The 24,775-nt window shown below is 39.7% G+C and overlaps 1 long non-coding RNA gene across 1 annotated transcript in view; it reads right to left on the reverse strand.

The window, feature by feature from the left end:
- Positions 1-850: 850 nt before the first annotated feature.
- The window catches only part of LOC102003935, a 36,574-nt gene continuing 12,649 nt past the window's right edge, over positions 851-24,775 (reverse strand). The window contains exons 2-6 of the long non-coding RNA XR_259346.2: positions 14,596-14,785; positions 9,401-9,442; positions 8,784-8,988; positions 2,381-2,480; positions 851-1,479 (exon numbers count right to left, since the gene is read on the reverse strand). This is a non-coding gene — a long non-coding RNA (uncharacterized LOC102003935). The remainder of the gene's footprint in view (positions 1,480-2,380; positions 2,481-8,783; positions 8,989-9,400; positions 9,443-14,595; positions 14,786-24,775) is intronic.

Below are 24,775 nucleotides of genomic sequence, written 5' to 3' on the forward strand. Positions count from 1 at the left end.
TTTTTGGTTTTTCTCTGGTACCGGGAACCGAACTCACGACCTTGCGCTTGCCAGGCAGGCGCTTTTGCCGCTGAGCTAAATCCCCAGCCCCTCATCCATTTTAATCTTATATACCATTGTGTTACTTTTTCCACAAATTGTTCTCTTATCATAAGCCAGGCTGATTTTCTTATTACTCAGCACTGAGTGTATAGTCTTATCATTAATTTGAAGCACTGTAAAATATATGTAACCTCAGCCTACTTTCTCAATTAAATGGAACATCCCTTAAAGTCAGGATGTTTAATCTTTTATTTGTTTGAATCATCCACTGACTAGTAGAAGGTACTAAAAATATTGATAGACTGATCCAATTCTGATCATCAAATAACAAGAAATATCCAATTATGGAACAGAAATACATTTATATTATTGTATGGCTTCAGCAAGAGATGACTACAGTCATGTTGAGTAATAACTGCAACTGCCCCACAGGGACCTTGGTCAGTTTTTCCTGCATAGTTTCCCAGCAAATTGTTTTGTTTTTTTTTTTTCTCTGGTACTGGGAACTGAACTCATGACCTTGCGCTTGCCAGGCAGGCGCTTTGCCGCTGAGCTAAATCCCCAGCCCCTTCCCAGCAAATTGTAAACAGATAAAACCTTTCCAGTGGTTTGTGGAGCTTTACAATCTGACCTGTCAACAGGAATGTGTGTGATTCTGATATTACTTAAGATAAATTAGGTACATGCAGATTAGGATGAAATCTTTTACCCTCACCAATGTATAAGAAGTGACTGAAAAATACAAGGAATGCTTAAATTTTTAAAATTTATTACAGTAAAACACACATTAATTCCACTCAAAATTCTCCCCTTCAAGTCAAACGCACTTTTTGAAGCAGTTCTGGAAGTCCTCCATCATGAATGTCTTCACAGGGTATAACAACAACAAAAAAATACAGTGAAAGCTGCTGCCAACTGCCACCCAACAGAAAGGCGGGCTCATAAAAACATTGTGGTGTGAACCCATTCACCTTACTAACTGGATCTGGCACTGTGCGATTCCTGGTTCTTCCCCAAAGTCAATATGACCATGAAAGGTAAACATTCTGAACTGATTCAGGACACGGAGCCAACCACAACAGAGCAACTAAAGATACTCATGACACTTCACTCCAGAACTGCTTCAGAAAGTGGCAAAAGCAATGGGATAAATGTGCTCAAAGTGAAGGGGGATATTTTAAGAAGGATTAATGGCACTATGTTTTCAGTTGTAATGATCTTTTAAAGGGCAGCACCATATTTTTCTCTTGTGTCTTGTATATGTTCCTGCTTTTGATCCAAATTGCATGGAACCATGTACTTCTTCTACTGCCCAGAAACATGCTTCTGTCAGTAAGGGACCCCAGTAAATTGCATCCTGTGTAATTCTGAAGCTGTTTGCTTTCCTGCAGTCTCATGGCACCTTGGAACTGGTCTTCATATGCTGGGCACGTTATTCTGAAACATTTACAGAAGCATTTTTAATAGACAGCATTCATAAAAAGGGATTTAGAGTTAATCCCAAATTAAATATTTTAATTGCTTACGTGACAGTTAATTATGACATGTCAGCTTGAATGGATTAAGAAACACTTAAGAGTATTATTGAAGAACACTTCTGGGTGTGTCTAGATGGGACATCTAGGTGTGACCATGGGTACAATATACAATTCTTGGCCCCTTTTCTTTCTGGTGTTCCGGTCTCTGCTTCCTACATCCATGAATTAAACATCTTTGCTCTGTCATGCACTTCCGCTTGATGTTTCTGAGTTGGAGCCAGTCAACCATGGACTGAATCCCCTGAAACCTCTCTTCCCTTAAATTGTGGGTAATGGGTTTTGTGTCCAGTAACAGGAAAACTGACAAATACAGCTTACCATTCATACCTATTTCCAAAACATACCTGAGATGATAAATATAAAAAGTCCACATAATGTCTGCTTACCAAAATAAAGATAAAAGATCAAAAGTCAAGGAGTAAAACAAGCTGAGATAATTATACCAGAAACCTCAGTTAGGGAAGGCAAGTTGTTGCAATCAGAAATATGCTCAACATGACAACAGAAAAAGGTGATCACTGAAGGTCTTTTAGACTCTCCCTCTTAAATATAATTTAAATCAGGTTTCTGACAGAAACAAATGTTCTAGCAGATATTAGCTATAGACAAAAGTATATGATAAATAGCTGGTATTTAGAGATATTGGTTTGTTAATTTAAAAGTATGTGATCACAAAGCCTCAGGTGCCAGGCAAATTCAAAATTAACAATTTGTAATTAAAACAAATGAAGTTGAACAGTTTTCTCCCACACACAAGGCCCCTGTTGAGCTACAAGAGGGTGAGCCACAGGGATACTCACAGGCAACTCCCATAATGACGCTTCGGTCTCCATTACACTATAAGTCACTCACTTGTGGCTCCAGAGTTCCTCCCACAAAGCAGGGATGAAAGGAGCTGATCTGAAAAAATTTAAACATACTCAAGTATGGAATTGCTCCCACGTGTTCTTATACCCTCTTTTTACAGGCCCACAGAACCCTTTAGAAAAAAGAAATAGGCCCCTGAGTTGTAACAGAGTAAATGATTTAATCTGCTATTATGAGGACTGAATTATGAAAGCAGGGTCATCTTCCCCAAGGAAATCATATCAAAGCAATCTTATTATATTCTAAGGCATATTACAAAAAAGGGGAGGTGCGTGGGGTGTGGTGGCACATGCTTATAGTCCCAGGACTTTAGGGGGCTAAGGCAGGAACAGCAGTTGAGACCATGAGCTCAAGACCAGTCTGGGCAACATAGGAACACACTGTCTCAAAACAAAAAATAAAGTACCGTAAAAAGGGGTGATGAATATATATATAATTGGCAAAGCATAACACCTGTTCTCGGTAAGCATTAAAACAGTAGGCAGGGGCTGGAGGTGTGGCTCAGCCATAATGCTTCCATACCATGGCCAAGGGCTTGGTGCACTCCCCAACACCACACAACATACACAAAACCCCAGCAGGCACTCAGTGTCTGTGAAGAGACCCATCACACCTATCTTTACGAGTGCCCAGCTGCAGTGTGTACTTGCTACTCCAGGAGCACCTCCGACAGGATATACCAGTGACAAGACAACAACTCTTTCTTTATGTTTCTACCTGAGTTATTACAGAGGAGAATTTATTTCAAAGGGGCTATCCTGTCTGACACTGAAGCATGCTGTATTCCCTCTACTTATTTTAGTATATGTGCTGCTGAAGCAAGCACTTCTCTCTACTTAGCAGATTATAAAACTAATAGGTATTAAATCAGTATTTTCTTTACTGACTCTCAGATCTAACCCAACCCAAAGATTGTCAGGGAATGAGAGAATAATATACCAATAAAGCAGAGTTGATTTCCCTGTTTTATTCAAATTTTGCTATTCATGTGTAATTTCATGTACCATAAAGGCTGACTACAGAAGCAGTCTTGCTTTTAGGGTAATGCTGCTGGTGAAGGATTCAGAAACTGTCATTAGAAATCTGCAGCTCTGATTGTGGATTGTGCAAATTATGAGCACAGGAGGGACAGGTGACAGAAAGAGGAGGCATGGCTGCTCAGAGAGAGCTTTCTCTGAAGTCTCTCCCTTTGACTAAGGACAGAGTCTTACTCTGGAGCGGACTGACAGGGTGTTATAGTTTGGGGTTTTTGCAAATAGAAACAATACAGGACATGTACTTTATAAGATTATTTATAACAGTCACCCAAAGAATCGTATACAAATAGAGTGCTGTGGGGCTGGGGATTTAGCTCAGCGGCAAAGCGCCTTCTTGGCAAGCGCAAGGTCGTGAGTTCGGTTCCCGGTACCAGAACAAAAAAAAAAAAAAAAAAAAAAAAAAATAGAGTGCAGGAAATCCGTCCACACACTGAAGACCAAAGAATCCAGCTGAGGGCCTGGATCCCATGACAGTGTCTCATGCAGGCCTGTTTCACGGATCTGCAGTGGGAAGGCTGAAAGGTCAGTGGTGGAAGCAGGATGTGCCAGCAGGATGAAGGATCTGTGCTAGCAGGCTGAGGGATCTGCACTGGAGCCAGAAAATGACACTCAAAGTAAGAACCAGAGCTCTCCCGAAAAGTACTACAGCCATCCTCAGCAACAGTGAGGTCCCGAGCTGCTCTGAATAATCAGGAAAGCCAAGTTCCCATCAGGAAAGCCAACATGACAAGCTTCTCCAGGAGACTGAGCAGTGTACCATCTTTCCCTCTGGAGCCAGGAAGTGATGCTCAAAGTGAGGACAAGAGCTCCCCCAAAATGAACCAAAGCCATTCTCAGTGACAACAAGGTCCCGAGCTCCTCCTCCAATCAGAACAGCTGAGTTCATCAGGAAAGCCAGCCTGGCAAACTCCTCCAGGAGAACCACCAGCTCCCTACAGCTTCTCAGTGGCTTCCAACAGGCACCCAGCAGCTCTATCAGCTCCCAGCAGCCTCACTTCTTTTTCTCCAGTTCTGCTTCTTATACTGCTAGCAACAATCCTCAGGTGGGCCTCCCACACCCAGCATCATGCTGACTCAGTTCAGCTGGGTGTTACAAGTTGCCCACCAGTTGTCAATCCACTATGACAGGGGATCCAGTTCTGCCTCCACAGAACTTGTGTTACCTAATAGGCTTTTGATCTGCAGAATAAGACAACCTTTATTCACCACATTTCCTCCTCTATCACCCTTGGAACTGTTGCCTCAAGCCCTGTGGCAGTGACGAGCCTCTGCCCCTGTCTGTAGCTCAGGATGCTATAAAAACTTTCATTATCTGGCCCTTCTTTGAGTCTTGTGTTCTGTGAAATTCCTGCACATATGCTCATAATTAAAATATTTTTTCTTATTAATCTCTCTGTTAGTTTTTTTCATAGACTCAATCACCGAACCATCTGAAGGTAGACTTCTTCAATCCCCATACAGTGGCACCTCAGCTTATGAACTTCATTTGTTTTATGACTTTGGGGAAGGTGGTGGGTTCGTGTTTGGGTGGGGAAGATGGCATGGCTGTGTCTCTTACCTGATGTGAAGTTTGCAAACAGAAGCAAAATTCTGCAAAAAGCTTTTGTGTGCAAACTAAATTGTTAACAAACAGAAGCATGATGTATAGCAAGTTTTAGGACACCTGGGAGCCATATCACAAAGAAGAAAACTTACAGAGAAGATCTAGATTATAGCAAAAATAATATTATAATGTAAGTTATAGTAACAAAATAACAAAGGAGTGCATTTCCATCAGATGAAGACTATGCTAGGAAATGTACAAAAACTCTTGAAATTGAAGAGTTCTGAGTACCTACAATAAGTGATACAGAATACTACAGAATAATATTCAAATACCAAAGATATTTGATCACTAAGTATTTTATATTAGGTACATACTACTTAAGATGCTTTTGTAGCAACTGTTTTAAAAGGGCATTCAAAACTAATTTAAAACTTCATATCCCTGAAACATACATAAAATAGTCCCAGTAAAATATAAATTTTAAGTCTCAAAATAGGAGCAATGTTTACTTCCTTGAAATGCTCAAACATATAAACACAAAAAAGTTTATACAGGAAATGTTGTTTCCAATGAACAAGTATCAAGCATATGTCACTTACCAAATGTCAATTACTGACAGAAAAAGCTTACAAGTACTGTAAGACAAGCAGTACAAATTGTTCTCTAATTTTTGCTTTCATGTTTTATCACTATTTTCAAAAGAGTAAAACAAAATGGGTTATAATTTTGTCTCTGATTGTATCATGCTTTTTTTTAGTAATGCAGAATAGTGGGGTTTGCTTGGGGAAATTGTTACATTCATACTACAAATCGTGATCATTTTCAATCCCTTTAGCCCCTACCCCCTTTCCTATCTCTGAAAGTCTACTTTCTAGTTTCCTGTCATCTTTCCTTCATTTATTTAGTTTCTCACATAACAGACAAAGCATAATATTAACTTTCAGAGTCTGGCTTCTTTTGCTTAACATGATGGTCTTGTTCCATCCACTTTTCTCCAAATGATGATTTCATTCTTCTTTATGACTTAATAATATGCATATTTATATACATATGTGCATGTATATATCTCCCTTCTTTTATCCATTCATGCCTACCATCTGTAAAGTGGGCCACTACAAACATGAGTAGGAATGTATCACTATAGTATGTTGTTTTTAATTTTACAGAGAATGCATCCAGGAGTGGCATAAGGTAAACAAATACAAGTACGGTGAAAATCAGTATGGAGGCTCCTCAAAAAACCGAAAAAAGAAATATGACACCTTTTTAAAAAATCAGCCACATTTTGAAAAATGAAGTGGCTAATACAAACAAAGTAATAACTGAAAAAGTAGGCAAGGCTTCCAATATCATTCCTGTTGTACCATTGCTATGGACTGAATCCCTCACTCCATATTTACCTCCAGCACCCCACAATGTGACCATAGTTAGAGGTTCTATAGAGGTATTGAGGTTAAATGAGATCCTAAGGGTGGGGCTCTACCTAATCTGGCAGGGCAGGTGTCCTTGCAGGAAGAGGAAGAAACATCAGGAAACCAGGTGTATTTGTTACGGCAAGATCAAAAACAGGTCTGGTGAACCTTGGGCCATCATCTACTTCAAAGATATTTGAAGAGAAACCTGAAACTTAGAAGCTGAAGTTAAAGATTAGAGAGTGAGGATTTATTTAAAGGCAGAACTTTTGGAGTCAGTGCTTCCTGTACCTTTCCCCAGCCAAGTGAGGGGGCATCAGAATACCCTGGTGTCTGAGGAATTTGAAGAGTCTACAACTGAAAGAGTCTAAGCTACCTAAGAAAATCTCATGCAAAGAAACTGGCCAGGGTGCCTGTGGGTGACAGCATACAGTCAGGGCTCTGCCCTGGGGCTGAACCAGGCTCTATTATAAGGACTTGGCAAAGGTGAGCAAATGCTTCCTGAGGATGAGATGGGAGCTCAAAAGAAGAATAAGATACAGATAATCTAGACGGACTGCCTGGAGGTCACCCCCTGGGAGCTGAGGGCTCAGCAGGATGGAAAAGGGGCCAGGTGAGCAGGTACCATTGAGATTAGGGCCTTGGGGGATGTATTAGTCAGCCTCCCTGCTATTGGACAAAATACCTGATCCTCCACAACCTGAAGGAGAGGTTTATCAGGCTCACAGCTTCAGAGGATCCAGTCCATTCCAGCCCCAAAGGTAGAACAGGCAGAGCAGAGCGCAGCAAAGGTCCTTAGTTGATGGTGATCAGAAAGCAGAGCAGGGCAACAATGCCAGGGAGAAGGTGGCCAGGAACCAGATATAGTACCCAAGGTCACGTCTCCATGACCCACTCACTCCCACCAAAAGTGTACTTGACTAATATGCCAGACATTTCTTAACCATGTCAAGTTGAAAGTCATGATTAAGAATGTGAGACGCATCTCCCTCAGTAATGGATGCCTAGGTTGGGTGGTTAGTGTAGTTTGTTAAGCATCTTCCCAGCCACTTTTACCCAATGAACCAGCCAGCTTTCCATCAGCAAGAAATGCCTGGCACGGGCTACTTCAGAAGAAAAGGGAAGTTTATTTTCACTCAGAATTGGGATGTTCAAGCCTCACTGACTAGGGCCTCATGTAGGGATTGATTATGGGAGAGATCACTCACATCCTAAACCAGGAAGCGGGGTGGGTAGGTGGGTAGAGGCTGGGTGAAGAGAGGCAGACAGTGGAAGAGGCTCCCCCTAGTCCTCCTGCAGAGCACACTCACAACGCTCCCTGTGGGCCTCCCTTCTTAAAGGTCCACAGCACTCCTGATACTGCCGCCCTGGGACAGAGCATTTACACAGGGGCCTTTGGGGGACCCTTATCCAAACCACTGCACCCAGTATTTGAAAAAGATCTTCCCTTGGATAAAATATTTCTGGCACTTTGCTACACATGCTGTCTGGCCTTCTTACTCTACATGTTTTAGTACATTTCATGTGAATAGGACACCACTGCTGTAAAGGATGTGACTATATTATCCTTCTCAGTCTAGCTACTAACACTCTGAGAAATACACTTTCCACTGTAAGTTGGAGAAAATAAGGAAGGAGCAAGGAATGGTGGCACATGGCTGTCATCCCAGCTATTTGGGAGGCTGAGGCAGGAAGAGGTCAAGTTTAAGGACAACCTGGGTAACCCAGTGAGACTCTGTCTCAAACAAAACAAAACAGAACCAATGACCAAAAAAAGGAAGAAAAAGACAAAGAAGAAAAGAAATAGTTTTGCAAGGACCAATCATTTTTCTTACTGTTTTTAGGAGGAAGAACTTGCTAGTGATAGTTACCACTTGAAAAAAGCAATTCCTTCATTTCTAATCATTTCATGCCACAATCAAAAATCATTTTCGGGCCAGAGGTATAGCTCACCGGCATGTTGCCTTCCTGGCAAAAGCAAGGTCCTGAGTTCGATTCCTAGTACAAAAATAAATCATTTTCTGTCTCACTAAATGAGCACAATTATTTTACGACTCACTCTTGCTTATGAGAAGAAGCAAGCACTGGAGTGAGCTTCCAGCTTCCAGCTTCCAGTCTCCCATGACATCAGAAATTTCTTTTAAAAATGGTGTTTCATTATCAGTTCCGTCTTATTCTAGGTAAAAAGGGACTTGGCATGAAATACCAAGGTGATCACTGTGGAAAACCCACAAATGTCTAAAATCTTGTTTAATATATACATTTGAAATATCGGATCGCATAACCCTTGTTGAAAACTAAGCCTGCGCTGACTCCCAAAAGGCTGCGCAGCGGTACTGACCCGGACAGAGCTGGAGCAGGCGCTGCCGCAGTGCCGCGGGCACCAGGCCTCCAGGCAGCTCGCGCAGGAAGCGCTTCAGCAGGCTGGTTGCTGCTCGAAGGTCACCTGCACCCAGCTCCACGAACGCGCCCCTCTCCCACGCGCGCCGGAGCCTGTCTACCGCCTTCACGCTGCCGTCCACCCGGAACAGGCCCTCCTGGAAGCCCTGAAATAGCAAAGCAGGCCCAGGAAGTACACCAGTGCTCTCAAGCAGACACAGAACCTACAGAGTAACAGCTTGAATAAATAACATCTCAACATCAGTCACAGGAGGATGTTCATATTCTGTAAAAATGTTCATATTCTCTAAAAATGTTTACATCAAGGCAAAGGGTCACACGTGCTTGTTGTAAGAGCTGACCTAAAAAAAAAAAGTCATTTCTAGAACATACAATACTGTACAAGAAATTTAATATATAAGAAAAAGAATTTCAGGGGCTGGGGATTTAACTCAGCGGCACAGCACCTGCCTGGCAAGCGCAAGGTTGTGAGTTCAATTTCCGGTACCGGAAAAAAAAAAAAAAAAAGAAAAAAAATTTCATATATATGTAAAATTTTAGGTAGTCTCTGAAACTTACCTTACATTCCAAGGGTGGTTTAGCATTTCAGAAATATCTTTTCTAAAAAAAAAAAAAGTTAACTTCTGAACTACATGTAATCACTTTTGTAATATTTTAAGAAATAAGCAGTCACTAAATAAATAATCACTAAATTCAACATGTAAGACTTTGAGACCATAGAGTGGTAGGAGATTAGATACTCACTGGGGTCAGCTGAGGCACAGGTCTGAGTCAGGCTAGCAGGGAAAGCTTTCTACAGAACAGACACCTTAACCTTTGGCCTAAGCACAACAAAATGGCAGGGATGGGGCTGATAACCCAGGAAATCAATGAAGCTTGAGCTTCCGAGCCTGCTGTGCTTTAAATGTCTGTCCCCTCAAACTCAGAAGAGAAATTTAATTGCCAATATAAAGTCATTGGAAGATGAGCCCCTTAACAGGTAAGGAGGCCATGAGGAGTAGGCTGGACTTGAACTAGCCCAAGCAGGACTCAAACTTGGGAGCCTCCTGCTTCAGCCTCCAGAGTGCTAGGATTATAGGCCTGTGTTACCACAGGCAACTCCTTTCTCCTTTTTGATTCCTGCCTGATAAAGTGAGCCCTTTGCTGTACTTCACACTCCTACTTGATGTGGTGCCCTGTCAGATGCCCAAAGCTATGGGGTCATTTGATCTTGGACTGGGACCTCAAAAATCATAAGCCAAAAAAAATCTCTATTGTTCTTTGTAAGTTAATCTCCTTGGGTATTTTATAGTGCTAGAAAGCTAATACAAGGATTAAATATCTGCACTTATAAAACCTTGATCTGCCCCCATGAAAGAAAGACAAACATAACAACTAAACCACCAAAGAAAGAGCATGAAGGGTAGGAAGGTGAAATCGTGGGGCGCTTAGGCCACAGAAGTGTGGGGTAATCACACAGAACAGGATAGAGGGGCTGGGGATTTAGCTCAGCGGCAAAAGCACCTGCCTGGCAAGCGCAAGGTCCTGAGTTCGTTTCCCGGTACCGGAGAAAAACAAAAAAAAAAAAATTTGTTTGGGGCTGGGGATTTAGCTCAGCAGCAAAAGCGCCTGCCTGGCAAGCGCAAGGTCGTGAGTTCGGTTCCCGGTACCGGAGAAAAACCAAAAAAAAAAAAAAAGAACAGGATAGAGTATGCATGTCAAGTCACACAGTGAGACTTTACTACTGGAGTTTTAAGTAGGCAAAAGACAATAAAATCAGGGTTTAAGGAAGATTCAGCAGTCTTCCTTAGTAGAGAACGACAGGACAGAGGGCTTGCCCTGGTGAGACTGCCTTGGGGAGTCTTCTACTTCAAGGCAGCAAAATTGAGATTATGGTGGAAACAGGAAGGGAAGTAGATCAAAGGTGATTCACTTCCTACAAAATAAAGTGATAGACAAAGAGTTGAAAATATTAAGGTTTGAGAAGGAGGAAGGGGGGCACTGTAAAAGATGAATGGGGCAGAAAATACTGATTTCTGTTCAGTGTAAGCAAGTGTCAGAGAATGGATTAAGCAGCAGTGATATTGAGAAGAAGTGGGCCAAATTCATAACCCTTCCCTCTTCCTCAGGTCCAATGGTACATGTTAGCAAAGACATAAGTACTGAGGCCTAAGGCTTATTACAGTTCCTTAGAGTAGCAGGTTATTTCTATCAGATTTTGCTTCTTTTACCTGCTAATCCTAGTGCTCTTTTTAAAGCAAAAGAGGAATTTTTTTTTTTTTTTATAATTTGGTTACTTTATGAATCCTTTAATCCAACAAATACTTAATGAACTTCCAGTACTATTTTAGGTACTAAAATAAGTTAATTGTGAAAAACTTTCAAACACTATCATTATCCTTATGGGATTTTCAGTTTGTAATATATTGTGTACATACCTCCATGTATATCTATCTATTGCTTAGTTGTGAAGAACATCAGTATCAAAAGTTGATATAAGTTTTAGCTCCCATTTTGATAAAAATTTTGAAAGCAGGTATACTAAAAATATCTAACAACTAGTATGGTCAAGGCCCCACTAATCAGAAGAAATACCAGTCATGTATGTGGTAGGTGGCTCCTAATATAGGCCCCATGATCCCCATACCTCTTGGTTCCATGCCTTCGTCTAACCCTCTCACTTGGACTAGGTCATAAAAATCCTTGGCCATCTTCCCTGCTTGTTGTTGCTCTAGCTCTGAGTCTAGCTGGCATGCTTACTCTGAGGAAGCAGCTGCTATTTATTTTATTAGCTACCCTCTGGAAAGTGCCATAGGCAAGGGATGAAGGTAGTCTCTGGCCAACAGCCAGCAGCTAAGACCCTCAAGTCAGGAGCCCACAGACACCTAAATGCTGCCGGCAGCCAGGTAAATGAGTTGGAAGGGAATCCCCTGACCAGACTGATGCGACTAAAGTCCTGGCTGGCCTTATCCTCAAAGCCTTGGAAGGGACCACAAGAGAGAAGACACGTATTCTTAAGATTTCAACTTAGTCATTCAAAGCTTTCAAGGTCTCTCTTTCCCTTACTCTTTAACTTCAGAAACGTATCAAACAGCACACAGCAAAGGACCATTCTATTCATAGTTGAAGACCAAATCTTAAAAATCTAGAATGCTGGATCCTACTTCTGCATTTAGCTAGCTCATAAACCTAATTGTGCCTTTTCTCTTTTCCCAGAGAATGCCCTTAGGACCAGACTTTATATTTTTCTAGCTTTGACCTTGACTTTCTCTTTCAATGAGTCTTGTATTTAAAAAAAAAAAAAAAAACTTGCCCTCAAATAAAAATATTTTCAGCATTTCCAAAATAGCTACTCAGCACCAAGGACTGTCTGTGGTATTCAAGGCCTGTGATGCCACAGGCCTGTTCTAGGAGAAAGATAAGGTCCAAATAGAAGTCCCTAAAGCTAGTGCTTCTCAGCCACTTTTTGCTGCTTTAATCCTTTTTATAGCATTCTCTTCCCTCAGGAATGTCTCCTACCCAAAACAACTCTCATGATACTTAGTGATTTTCAAGCAGGGAAGATTCCCCCAACCTCCACCCTGCACTCATCCATCAGACTCTGGAAAATACAATCCATGCAGTTTTTAAAAGTTCTTTTGGGGCTGTATAATACATATAATATCAATGACACTTACCAGGCTATGTATATAATCTTTAAACTTTCCTACTCTTAATCCATTTATTTGTCTGTTCATTTGTTTAACAGTACTGGTAACTGTCCTTGAGGATCTCACATTGAGCTACATTCCCAACCTTTTTTTAAAAATTTGAGATAGGATATCACTAAGTTACGCAGGCTGATCTGAAACTTGTAATCCTTCTACGTTAGCTTCCCATGTACCTTTATTACAGATATGGGCCACCACACCCAGTCCTACTCCCATACATTTCAGAGATCCAGTTATGTTAAATTTCAGAGGACATGGGTTAATTATGATAAAACAGTAACAATAGAGGTTTAGAAATGAAAGAGCAATTACCTATGTATAAATCTAAACCACTGCCAGCTAATTTTTTGTACAATTGAAATATTTATAATGCTATACTATAGCAATAGAAACTCAATACGGCAGAAGTCAGAGTTTGCCTAATGGCATGCATTGGCCCAAGAAATAAGATGACAATATGTAAGCACATTGTGACATCTGGTGGTGATTGCAGAATTTTACACTATTTAAACTCTGGCCATTCTGTGACCTATCTTTCTTTAAAAATAAGGAAATAACTTCCAAGAGGTAAGAACACCACTCTGGGTCTTCAATTTTAAGAACAAAATGTAACTTTGTTATCTACATATTTGACAACAGTTATTTAATTCACACAAAAATATGACTTTGTGAGGGATGACCATACATTCCCACATAGTTCCTGTCAAAAGCTGAGTTCTAACAGAGGACACACACTCAGTGCCTCTCACTGACTTCCAACTAAGGGTTCTTATGGTGGGAAATGAACTTCAGTCCTAGGAAGATATAGGGCTTGAAATAAACTAACAAAGGAGAGAACATGTTGAATCCTAAAGTTCTGTATATTTAAAAATCCCTACAAATTTTAAGCAAGGGACAGTGCCCGCATGCCTGTGATCCCAGCACTTGGGGAAGCTGAGGTAAGTGGGTCACAAGTTCCAGCCCAGCCTGGGCCTCTTAGTGGCTTAGCAAGACCTTGTTTTAAAATAAGATAAAGAAGTAAATACATAAAAACTGTGGAGATGAATCTTTAAGAGAAGGCCCCGGGTTCAATTTCTAGTACAGTACTAAAATAAAACAAAATAATTTCTACGAGTTTTATATTTCACTTTACAATGCCTGTCTTTGTTTTAGTATAGAATTGTTAAAAATCTCAACATTTTCCCTCAGAATATTTCCTTCCCAAATCTTTTAAAAGTCTATGGATATTCTTACGCTCTCCCACCAAACTGCCTAGTATGGAAAGTATAGATGTAGGGGATATGGAAGCATTCTCTCAAAGTGTCCAGGCTTAAGTCTTACTGTAAATAAAAGCATCAGAAATCTGCAGCTAACATAGCTGTCAATAATCAAGAGATGGGATAAGGATGCAATGAAGTGGTAGAGCCCTTGCCTAGCATGCTTAAGGCCCTAGGTTCCATCCTTAGGACCATTAATTAATTAATTGTCTAAGAAGAATATAATTTTTTTACCGTACAATGTACTATATTATTCTTTAAATGTTCTTCATGGTTATTGAAAATAAATAACCTCCCAACAGTACTAATTCCTCTTCTGTATCCTTATTAAGTATATAAAGACAGTTAAGGCATCCAATAAGTTCGGAATTGACCTCAACTGAAAGAAGCACTAAAAAAGTGTTTTATAACATTAAAAGCTAATGCCTATCAGCTGGAATTTAGTTGATGAACAGATCCCATTAGTAGCATCAGAGCTGTGGATTTTAAGAAGTTTTTAACATTTAAAGCTAGAAAGCATCCAAATGATTCCTCTATGGTTAAATGAATCAGTATTTCAAAAACAGTGTTAAGCAATAATGCATCCACCCACCCAAACAAGCATGCATGCTAGGGCCTTGCACCTGCTAGGCAAGTGCTCTATCAGTGAGCAACAGACCCAGCCCACTAACGTCCCTTTTCAAAGGCAAAGTATGTTATACAACAATCTGCTATCCTAATTTGAGTGTTTTAGAGACTATCCCAATCATACATTATGAAGCAGTTCCCAGAGAACCAGGCTGCCTTTACCCGAGGAGCTGAGACTCACCATGCTGCACCAAGTACTCCATGATGCTCCTCACCATGGTGGGCACCCCGTCCTTAGTGAGCCCCTGCTGCTGAAGCTCTTGGAGGCTGACTCCAAATAACTTTTTATAGGCAGGATCCTGCTGTTCACTCAGTGGCACTGCCGCTATCTTTTTCATATCTTCCCTCAGCTGAACCGCTGCTTTATTTTGCTTTTAAGCAAAAAAAGAGCAGTTAGTCACGTTGACCCCAGAAGGGTGCATGGTTATAGCAGAAACACCAATGTTAAAATGCAAGGGTCCAGAGATGAACAGTAGCAATCTTTCCTTATTTTTAGGTCAACTCAAATCAAAATCTCTAACATCTCTCACAGGTTGTTGAGTGCTACCAATGGTGCACACTGATCTAATGGTTAGAAGTGCCAAAAATGAGACACCTAAAGCCACAACTTGTGTTGCTGAGAGAGGGAGCAATACACAGCAGTATGCAATAGATATATTACTACAGCAACCAGGGGTGTGACTCAGAGGTACCTGGTTAACAGGAAAATAAAACACTTAGAAGAACACTGACACCTCTTGCAGATCCTGAAACAATGAGATGTTTCTAAAATGAAAGCTTATCTAGATACCATTGTAAGGTAGCTTTAATTTCAAGTGTCAGAATAATATAACTGTGGAATGAACATTTTATTTCTCTGATTTGTTTACATCTACAATCATTATGATTATGCAATAACTTTTTTACATGTAAAATCAGTCTCACTGAAGTACAAAATGCCGTATCTCTATATTTATACAACTTATAATCAATTAATTCATGTTACTGCCACAACAAAAAAATCCATAAAGTTCATTTCTTCTTTTTAATAGAAATTCATATCTAAGGAAAAGAATTTTTTTAAAGCTTGTGCCTTCCATAGATGTTATATACTTAAGCAAATGTAAACAATGAAGAGAAAGATGATCAAATACAAACAATTTGATTTGCAAACAGAGGCAGTAAAACTGGAAAAACAGTCAGCTCTTAAGAATGAATATAGCAACTAACCAATTAATATTATTAAATGATTATCTTTTAGTCATTATAATATCCTCAGAGTAAAAATATTCTATCCTAGAGTTGAAGAAACAAAGAACAGAGGGGTAAGTCACTTGGTTAAAGTTCAGTAAAGGACAGTTTCATATTGTTTTAGGTCCACGTTCCTTTCCTTAATTGATATTTATATTAATGTGATAGTGTACCTTGTGTACAATTATAATAACAAAATGATAAATGCTACAGGTGACACAAGACAGTTATGTGCAATTCAATTCTACAATCTTTCAGTAGGAGCCTTGTAATTTCAATTTGATTTTGAATTTTATAATCTACAAATTCAGGGCAACTTCATTAATATATTTGCATCTTTAAGTCATTTTTATAACAAAAAATAGGTTATTTTTGAAAACCAGATCTCCTTAGTGAAAATTCAGCAAGTGTAAATTTACAGTAGAGATTTAGTATCAATTGTCCCAGTGTTAGCTATGGGGGAAGAGTCATATGGGATTACAGGCCTGCGCCACCACAACCAGCTTATTTTGAATAAACAAATATTAACTTGCAATCACTTCAAAATGTAGGAGGTTAATTATGCCTCTTGACAGCTTTCTGAGCCACAGTGCCGGGACTGATTATCCTATTTAGAAAGTCACAACATAGCGTCTGCACCTCTGACTGGTGGGCAGAAAGAACATCTTCAAGGTTTTAAACTCATAGGCAGAATTTCTAGGAAAACCTTGAAAATGCTAAGGAAATTTAAGAAGCAGGATCTCTATTACCAGGGAAACTGCAATCTTAATTTAGCCAAATTTGTAATGAATCATATTTGCCTTGTGGGTTTACAAACATATCAGTCTCTTTCAACTAAATATATAAGGAGCTTCAATCAGGCCCATCTAGTGAACAGGTAACCAAAAAATAATAGGTAACCAAATAATAATGGAATGCTGAAAATAAAACTGCAGCATGCAAAACAGCCAATAGGGCTGAGGATGTACCTCAGTGATGGAGCACTTGTCTAGCATGTACAAGGTCCTTAGTTCAAGCTTTAGCACTGCAAAAAGGAGAAAGAAAACACCACCATATGGGACACTAATGTTAAGTTATGCAAATTTTATCTTATTTTATCTTCTTACAGAGTCAATATAACATAGCAATTTGAGTATGGATTGCAGAACCAGACTGAACTGACCATCATTCTGATTCGGGTTAACTGTAACCTTGCCCAAGTCACTTAATCTTTGTATGTCTGTTTCCTCAACTATAAAGTGGGAATACAAAGAGTTCTTATGCCACGGAATGCACGGTGGAAACTTGTTTATACACAAGAATTGGAACAGTGCCTGGCATACACATTGAGTACCAACTGTTCAAATCTTCCTCCTCTTCCATTTCCTAGAATTACTACTCTGATGTCTTCTTAATGTAACAGGGAGCAATTTAAACATTCCTGTAGTAAATGTAATGTGGATAGTCTGATGAACCTAATTATTCTCCTCTATATATCTCTACTGTTCTAAAATCTCAGTTTGACCTTTGAACAACAAAAAAAAAAACCTGCCTTTCAGAATTCCTTAAATTTTCTTAGCATTTTCAAAGTTTTCCTAGAAATTCTGCCTATGAGTTTAAAACCTTGAAGATGTTCTTTCTGCCCACCAGTCAGAGGTGCAGACGCTATGTTGTGACTTTCTAAATAGGATAATCAGTCCCAGCACTGTGGTTCAGAAAGCTGTCAAGAGGCATAATTAACCTCCTACATTTTGAAGTGATTGCAAGTTAATATTTGTTTATTCAAAATAAGCTGGGTGTGGTGGTGCACACCTGTAATCCCAGCACTGGGGAGGCTGAGGCAGGAGGATGTTGGGAGTTCGAGGCCAGCCTGGGCTACAAAGTGAGCTCAAGTTCAGCCTGAATTGCATAGTGAGACTCTGTTTCAAAAAACAAACAAACAAAAAAAATAGAGTCAAACGATAAATTATTTACGGTCACAATACTAAAGGAAGATCTGACTATTGCTTTTAATTGCTAATCTAAGGAAAATTCTTTAAAGTAAAACAAATATTGTTTTTAAAACAATGAAACAAGTTACACTTTAATAACAACAAAGGAAGATTTGACTATTGTTTTTAATTAGAAATCTAGTTCAGGTTAACACTTTTAAGAAAGTCAATAATGTTTCTAAAACAACCACAGTAAAACATAATACAGTAGCTGTATTTTCAGAGATATCCAAACCAATCCTTTATTTATCATAAATACACGTGTGGTGGATTGACATCTAGTGGTCAACTTGTAACACCCAGCTGAACTGAGTCAGCATGGTGCTGGGTGTGGAGGACCACCTGAGAATTGTTGCCAGCAGCATGAGGCAGAACTGGAGCAGAAAAAGTTTAGAAGCTGTTGGGAACTGTTAGGGAAGCTGTTGCTTTTCCTGGGGCTGTTGTTGGTTCTTTTGTAGGACCTTGTTATGCTGGCTCTCCTGACAAACTCGACTGTTCTCACTGGAGGAGGAGCTTGGGACCGTGGTGTCTCTGAGAATGGCTATGGTTCATTTTGGGGAGCTCTGGCCCTTGCTTTGAGCATCGCTTCCTGGCTCTGGAGGGGAAGATGGTGCACTGCTCAGTCTCCTGGGGAAGCTTGTTGTGTTGGCTTTCCTTATGGGAACTCGGTTTTTCTCATCATCAGAGGAACTCAGGACCTCTCTGTTGCTGAGGATGTCTGTGGTACTTTTGCGGGGAAGCTCTGGTTCTTACTTTGAGCATCGCCTCCTGACTCTAGTGCAGATCCCTTAGTCTGCTGCACAGATCCTTCATTCTGCTGGCAAAGACTTTCTAGCCTCCACCACTGACCTTTGGGCCTTCCCAGTGAAGATCTGTGAAACAGACTTGTATGAGACATTGTCATGGGCTCTAGGTCTCCAGTTGGACTCATGAGAGGCACTGTTATGGGCTCTTCATCTTTAACTGGGCTTATGTAGGACATTACTGTGGGTTCCAGGCCCTCAGCTGGATTCTTTGGTCTTTAGTGTGTGGACAGATTTCCTGCACGCTCTTTGCATATGATTCTTTGGGTGACCATTATAAATAATCTTATAAAATATGTGTCCTGTATTGTATTATTTCCCCTTGCAAAACCCCAAACTACAACAACATCTAAAAAGGTTTTATTCATCTGGCTTAGCTGGAAACCATTAATAATTATAGCAGTTTATACAAAAAGTACTAAAGAATATAAAACAGCTAAGAATGTCCCTTCCAGTAAGCAATAAAAAATATTCAATAGTCCTTTAGTCATGAAAGGAAAATAACTGTAGAAATGAAAAACCATGTATAATTAATCCATTTAAATAAAAATTATTCTGTACTTTAAAACAATGGTTACACATCACTACCTCCTCATAAATCTGAGTGTAAAGGAGTTTCAGGTTTCCTTCAAATGCACATCTCACCTGTCTTGCCTCAACAGAAACTAAAATAACAACAATTACTAAATGAGGACTCTAAGTCCACCTTAAAATTTAAATTTGACCTATAAATATCCATATATCACTTGAGCTTGAAGACTGGATTAAACTGAGTGTGTGTATGTGTGTACATGGGTGTAAAAGCAATACGGGTTTCCATATACAAAAGAGAGAGAGAACGTGAGGATCCTGCTGTTAGCGTAGTCTTGAGGGGTCACTTAGTGCTTGCATTGTCACCTTAAGAACAAAGAAACCAGAAGGGGCTGGGGATTTAGCTCAGCGGCAAAAGCGCCTGCCTGGCAAGCGCAAGGTCGTGAGTTCGGTTCCTGGTACCGGAGAAAAACCAAAAAAAAAAAAAAAAAAAAAGAACAAAGAAACCAGAACCCAAAAGGCTGTGGTGAAATCACTAAGAAAGGGGCTGGGCCTACAGCCCACATCTCCTGAGTTATGCGTCAGTATTCTTTTTCATTAAGTACTAATGACTTTGCTTACCTACGCCTTTATTTTTGTTGAAAATACAGTTCAGATAGCTAATAAAATACACATTGTGGGACTGGCTGCCTTTTAGGGAGCAGCCCCTTTACTGTGAAGTGATCACCCAGCCTCCAGCAAGGACTGGCCTCTGTGTCCCCTCCAGGTGAGTCAGGCCTTTCTCGTGGAGTGTGAGTGGCCTGTCACGAGACAGATAAACAATAACTAGAGGACTAAGAACTCTTACCATCTCATCCTTAGCACTTACTGAACCTTCTTCACTAGTTCTTTCCACTTGGTGGGCTGCTTCACAATTCTGCCGTAAGGTGCTTTCCCATTTAAGTCAGCCAGACCCATTTCTGTTCTATAGCTACACACAGCACTAACTGATAAAAATACCTTGAAAAACTAATAACCAGAACAAATACCAAGGCTCCAAATACTCTAGGTGGCTTTATTCATTAAATCCTAATACCCACTTTAAAAAAAAAAAGCACTAGGAAGGGAGATATTTTAGTGAACCCCAATTTTCATAAGGCACAGAAGAGCCAGAATATATTCTGGGTGGAATCAATTATGTGGTAAGGCCAGAAATTGCATTCAAGTAAGCTGAGGTCAGAAGGCCCATTCCTAATGCTGCCTGCAAACAGAAAGTGGTAAGAACCAAAGCACCCATACTGCAAACACCAGCATATGTATTAGCAAAGTTTAACTTCTTATAGCAGAGAAAAAGTAGAATATTGACATTTCTTAGTTTGTCTCTGTGTGTCTACTTGTTTATTTTCCTACCTACCTATCTACTTAGGTGACACAGTGTCTTATTACATTGCCCACTATGATCTCAAACTCCTGGGCTCAAATCATCCTACCACTTCCGCCTTTGGTGTAGCTGGGCCTACACCAGGCATATTTCACCAAGTTATCTCTCTTATCATCTTTAAAATAAAGTAAGATATGCTCAGAAACATCACTATTTCTGATATCAAGATCTGAATAGAGAGGACTTTCATCAATACAATGAGTTTCAGAAGACTTCTTGTAACAGCTACATTTGAGTGCTGATTTTGTCACAGGCATTCTTATAGTGCTTTTAAATTCTAAGTCTAAAACCACCTATCGGTAGGGTAATCTTAGTATTTCAACTAGGATAAGAAAATGAGGAACAAAGGAAAAGAAACTTGCCATGGCTAGTAAGTTATACAGCTAGAACAAAGTCCAGGCCCCTGAGTTCTAGCACCTGAGCATGTAATCACAATGCATTATGGCATCCCCAGTATCTTTAATGTTGGCAGTTCTAGAAGGCCCAAGGAGAGCATAATACTACATTTGTGCAACTCTGTTTAATTTGATACAAAATTCAATTTCAGAGTACTATGATCAATGTCTTGTATTCCTCTTGAGGCAGTCCTCCGTGATTTTTTATGTTTTATTTTTTTCTCACTATACAGTTCAGGCTGGTCTTGAGCTTACTTTGTAGCCTAGGGTGGTCTTGAACTTGCAATGATCCTCCTGCCTCAGCCTCCTCAGTACTGGGATTACAGGCATGTGCCACCATACTCAGCTCTTCCTCCATGATTTTAAATACCATGAATTTAAGGTATTTTGAAGAATAATTACATTGGTGGTTAAATTCAGAACTGTGTGTCTCAAGAGTCTTTAGAAGCGAAGCTAGGGCTAATAAATTTAACAAGGAATGTATAGAATACAAAAGCACCTCACTACCAAGGAAAAGGGATGCAAGGAAAGCATCCATGTACCCATGCCGTAAGATGTTTTCATATCTAAGTTAGCCAGACCCATTTCTGTTCTGTAGCTACACACAGCATTAAGACCTAAGACCTTGTTCTTCTAGCTCATTCTAGAAAGAAGGCAATATTCTGTGACTAAGGAGTAAGATCAGAGTACCATGGCCCAGCTTCAAATAGGGTCCCCTTAGCCAAATTTGGGACACAGCTCCAACAGTGAAAATGGTAAATGATAACATACTGTGTCTAAATGTCCTTGAATCCACAGGGACACACAAAGTAAAAGTCCTCTTTACAGAAGAATGCTGCTGAGGAATACAGAAATAATAACAGAATTTGAAAGTTACTACTTTTCCCACAGGTAATTTAATAAATGGTTTAAAGCAAGGATTATGAGCAAATGCTAAAACATCAGGAGAAAAGTTTTTGAAGAACAAGAGTTTCACAGTGTCAAAAAGATTACATACTTATTGCAAAATGAAAAAAATTTACTTTTACAGGTATATCTGGCTGCAACCATTTTAATCTATTACCCAAAGGATCAAAAGTATCATCACTAATTGTGAGAAAGTTGACATTATTTGCTCCTGATATGATACAGTATGAAGAACACATCACTTATAAAGTACAAAGAAACAAATTCAGACTAACCAAATAAGAGTATGGACTCTTCAAAACCCAAAATACAAATAAAGTAAAATAAAGGTATACTTTTGGGGGAAGGGGAAGGTGAAATGGGAAAGGGGCAGCAGAAAGGGTAGGAAAGAAGAGAAAGGGAATCAGAAATGATGAAAATGTTCTATGTACCAATTTTCCAAAACAAATGTAAATATCATGTATCACAAACATACCAGTAAAAAACCCAGTGTCATGAGGGAAGCCTCAGTGTACATTCAAAAGAAGCCAAAACATACAACCTCCAACTGTGACATGTGAATCCTCATTGGTTGCTGGTTTATTAAAAACAAAACACAGACACATGTCATTTATACATTCATTCAAACCCACAGAATGTACAATATAAAAAGTAATCTCTAATATAAAAACTATGGAATGGTAGTTAATGATAGTGTAACAATACTGATTCATCTCTCATAATAAATTTACTACATCATAAAATGTTAATAACAAGAACAACTAGAAAGCGGGAAGGAAGGACTATGTGGGAACTCTGTACTTCATTTTTTTGTAAACCTGAAACTATTCAAAATAATAAAGTCTACTCTTTAAAACAAAATGTAGCCAACTATCTCAATCAGGCAACTGGGCAAATTTGGATATTAGAATGAATAATTATAAATATTTTAGATATAATACCAATATTGCAAAACACCTATGTGTTTCAGCCACAGTAATCCTGATTTTGATGAAGTGCATGACTGAAGTAGGAGTACAGAGTAATGATGTTTTGAAATACTTTAAAATAATTTACACAAAATAAGAAATAGGCATAAATATGGAAGAATGCTTAGTTTTATATCTAGGTGGATAGAAGATAGAGTGTTCATTGTACTAGCTTTTCAACCTTTATGAATGTGACATTTTTTCATTTATAAAAAATAAAGACCCCTGACGAGGTCCCCTACCAACAAAGAGTATCATGTGGATAAGGATATTTAGATAACTAGCACAAGTAGGAAAGAAAGGAACATGTTCCTTTCAAATTGCAATTAAGAAATTGACAGTAACAGCCAGGTGCAATGGTGTGCATCTATAATCCCAGCTATTCTGATGACCAAGGCAGGAGAGCCCCAAACTGAGCCCAGCCTGGGCTCAGCAAGACCCTATCTCAAAATAAAAAGGTCTAGGAATGTAGCTCAGTGGTAGATCATGAGGCCCTAGTTTACTCTCTAGTACCAGAAAAAAGAAAGAAAGAAAGAAAGAAAGAAAGAAAGAAAGAAAGAAAGAAAGAAAGAAAGAGCAACAATTGTGAAACCTTCTTACATAGAGATATAGACAGTCATGTTAGCCTAAATACAGCAGGCACCCTTGGGAAAGTATTAAATGTGGAATTATGGGACCAGGTTTTAATCCTGGTTTAGCCTCCAACTTGTATACTCCCAGTGGAAATGTGAACCTCTTCCGTCAAAAGAGGCTTTGGGGAGAGGCCAACACAACAATAAAGAAGGACAACAAGTACTTCTTACCCAGCCTCATTAGCCAAGTCAAGCTTGGGGATCACAGGGAAGAGAAGCCATGTCATACGCATCCACGTCACCTGCAAGTTCAGCCTGTTGTTCTTGTAAATTTCTAACCACATCAGGACTGCTTCTCATCTGCTAACCTACAGTAAAAGCACCCACTTTGCAGTGTTATAAGAGCATAAGACATGCAAAAATCTCTCACACAGACCAAACACAGTAGAGGATACTGTGACAATTTGCATTTGCCTACTGATGGCTCATTTCCTTTTCCTTACTAGCAAGTTTCTGATTTTCTGTGGGGAGAAGGGGAGCAAAGTACCCAGTTAAACTGTACTCAGCCTTCTGTACATCTCCTCGTATACACACAGGGGCAGATGGCTGAATTTCAGTAAGTACAATACTTGTAAATGGAAGGTGGTGGGTCCCTTAGAAAAATTTCTTCAAAAGGAGGCCAACAAAATCTTTTTCTCCTATCCTCTTTTTCTGCTTAGATCACAGACATAATGCCCAACAGCCATGTTGTGACTATGCACCCTGGAAACTAAAAGATAAGCACTAAGGACAGTAAAATAGAAACCTTCCACCTGATATTGTTGCAGAACCTCACAGAACCTGGAATAACTATATATGGATTTGTTTCACTTGACAGAGTATTCAACTAGTGCTGTCAGAAAGTCAACAGTTAGTGGCAATTTCATAATTTCCTGTTGATTTTATTATTTGGCCCATGCATACTTAATTGCTTCTGTGGTCTTGTCTCCTCCAGACTTAAAGCTGTACGTGTACCCAAGACAAGAACACCTGGCACCAATCGAGGGCCTTTAGATAGACTCTCTGTGGAGTATCTCTGTCGATTACAACTATGACTTTCTTCAGCTGGAAATAGCCAGATCAGTTTTTGGCCCTTGCCTCCTCATGGCAGTTAGGGGTACTTCTTCAGAGGCGGTAATATTATAGATAGCTAAGATAGGTAGGAATATTATAGGCAGTGAGATAGAGCTAGACCCTGGAGAGGTCAATGCAGAAGATAACTGTTCCTGGAGGCACATTCACTGAAGACCAGGCTTCAAGAAAAAGAACTACTGGGGGCTGGGGATTTAGCTCAGTGGCACAGCGCCTGCCTGGCAAGTGCAAGGTCATGAGTTTGATTCCAGATACCAGAAAAAAAAACCAAACCAAAGAAAAAGAACTACTACTCACCCATATACTTCCCCTAGGGGTGAACAGCAGTAATTGATATTCTAAATAGGCATCAATCACCTTGGGTTGGAGGACCAAATCTTAACCCATTCCTTCCAACAAAAGTCCTTGTCTGCCCATATGCACTTGCTGCATGAT

Source organism: Chinchilla lanigera, unplaced genomic scaffold (genome assembly GCF_000276665.1).
Source record: "Chinchilla lanigera isolate Chin_1 unplaced genomic scaffold, ChiLan1.0 scaffold00004, whole genome shotgun sequence".
Lineage (NCBI taxonomy): Eukaryota > Metazoa > Chordata > Mammalia > Rodentia > Chinchillidae > Chinchilla > Chinchilla lanigera.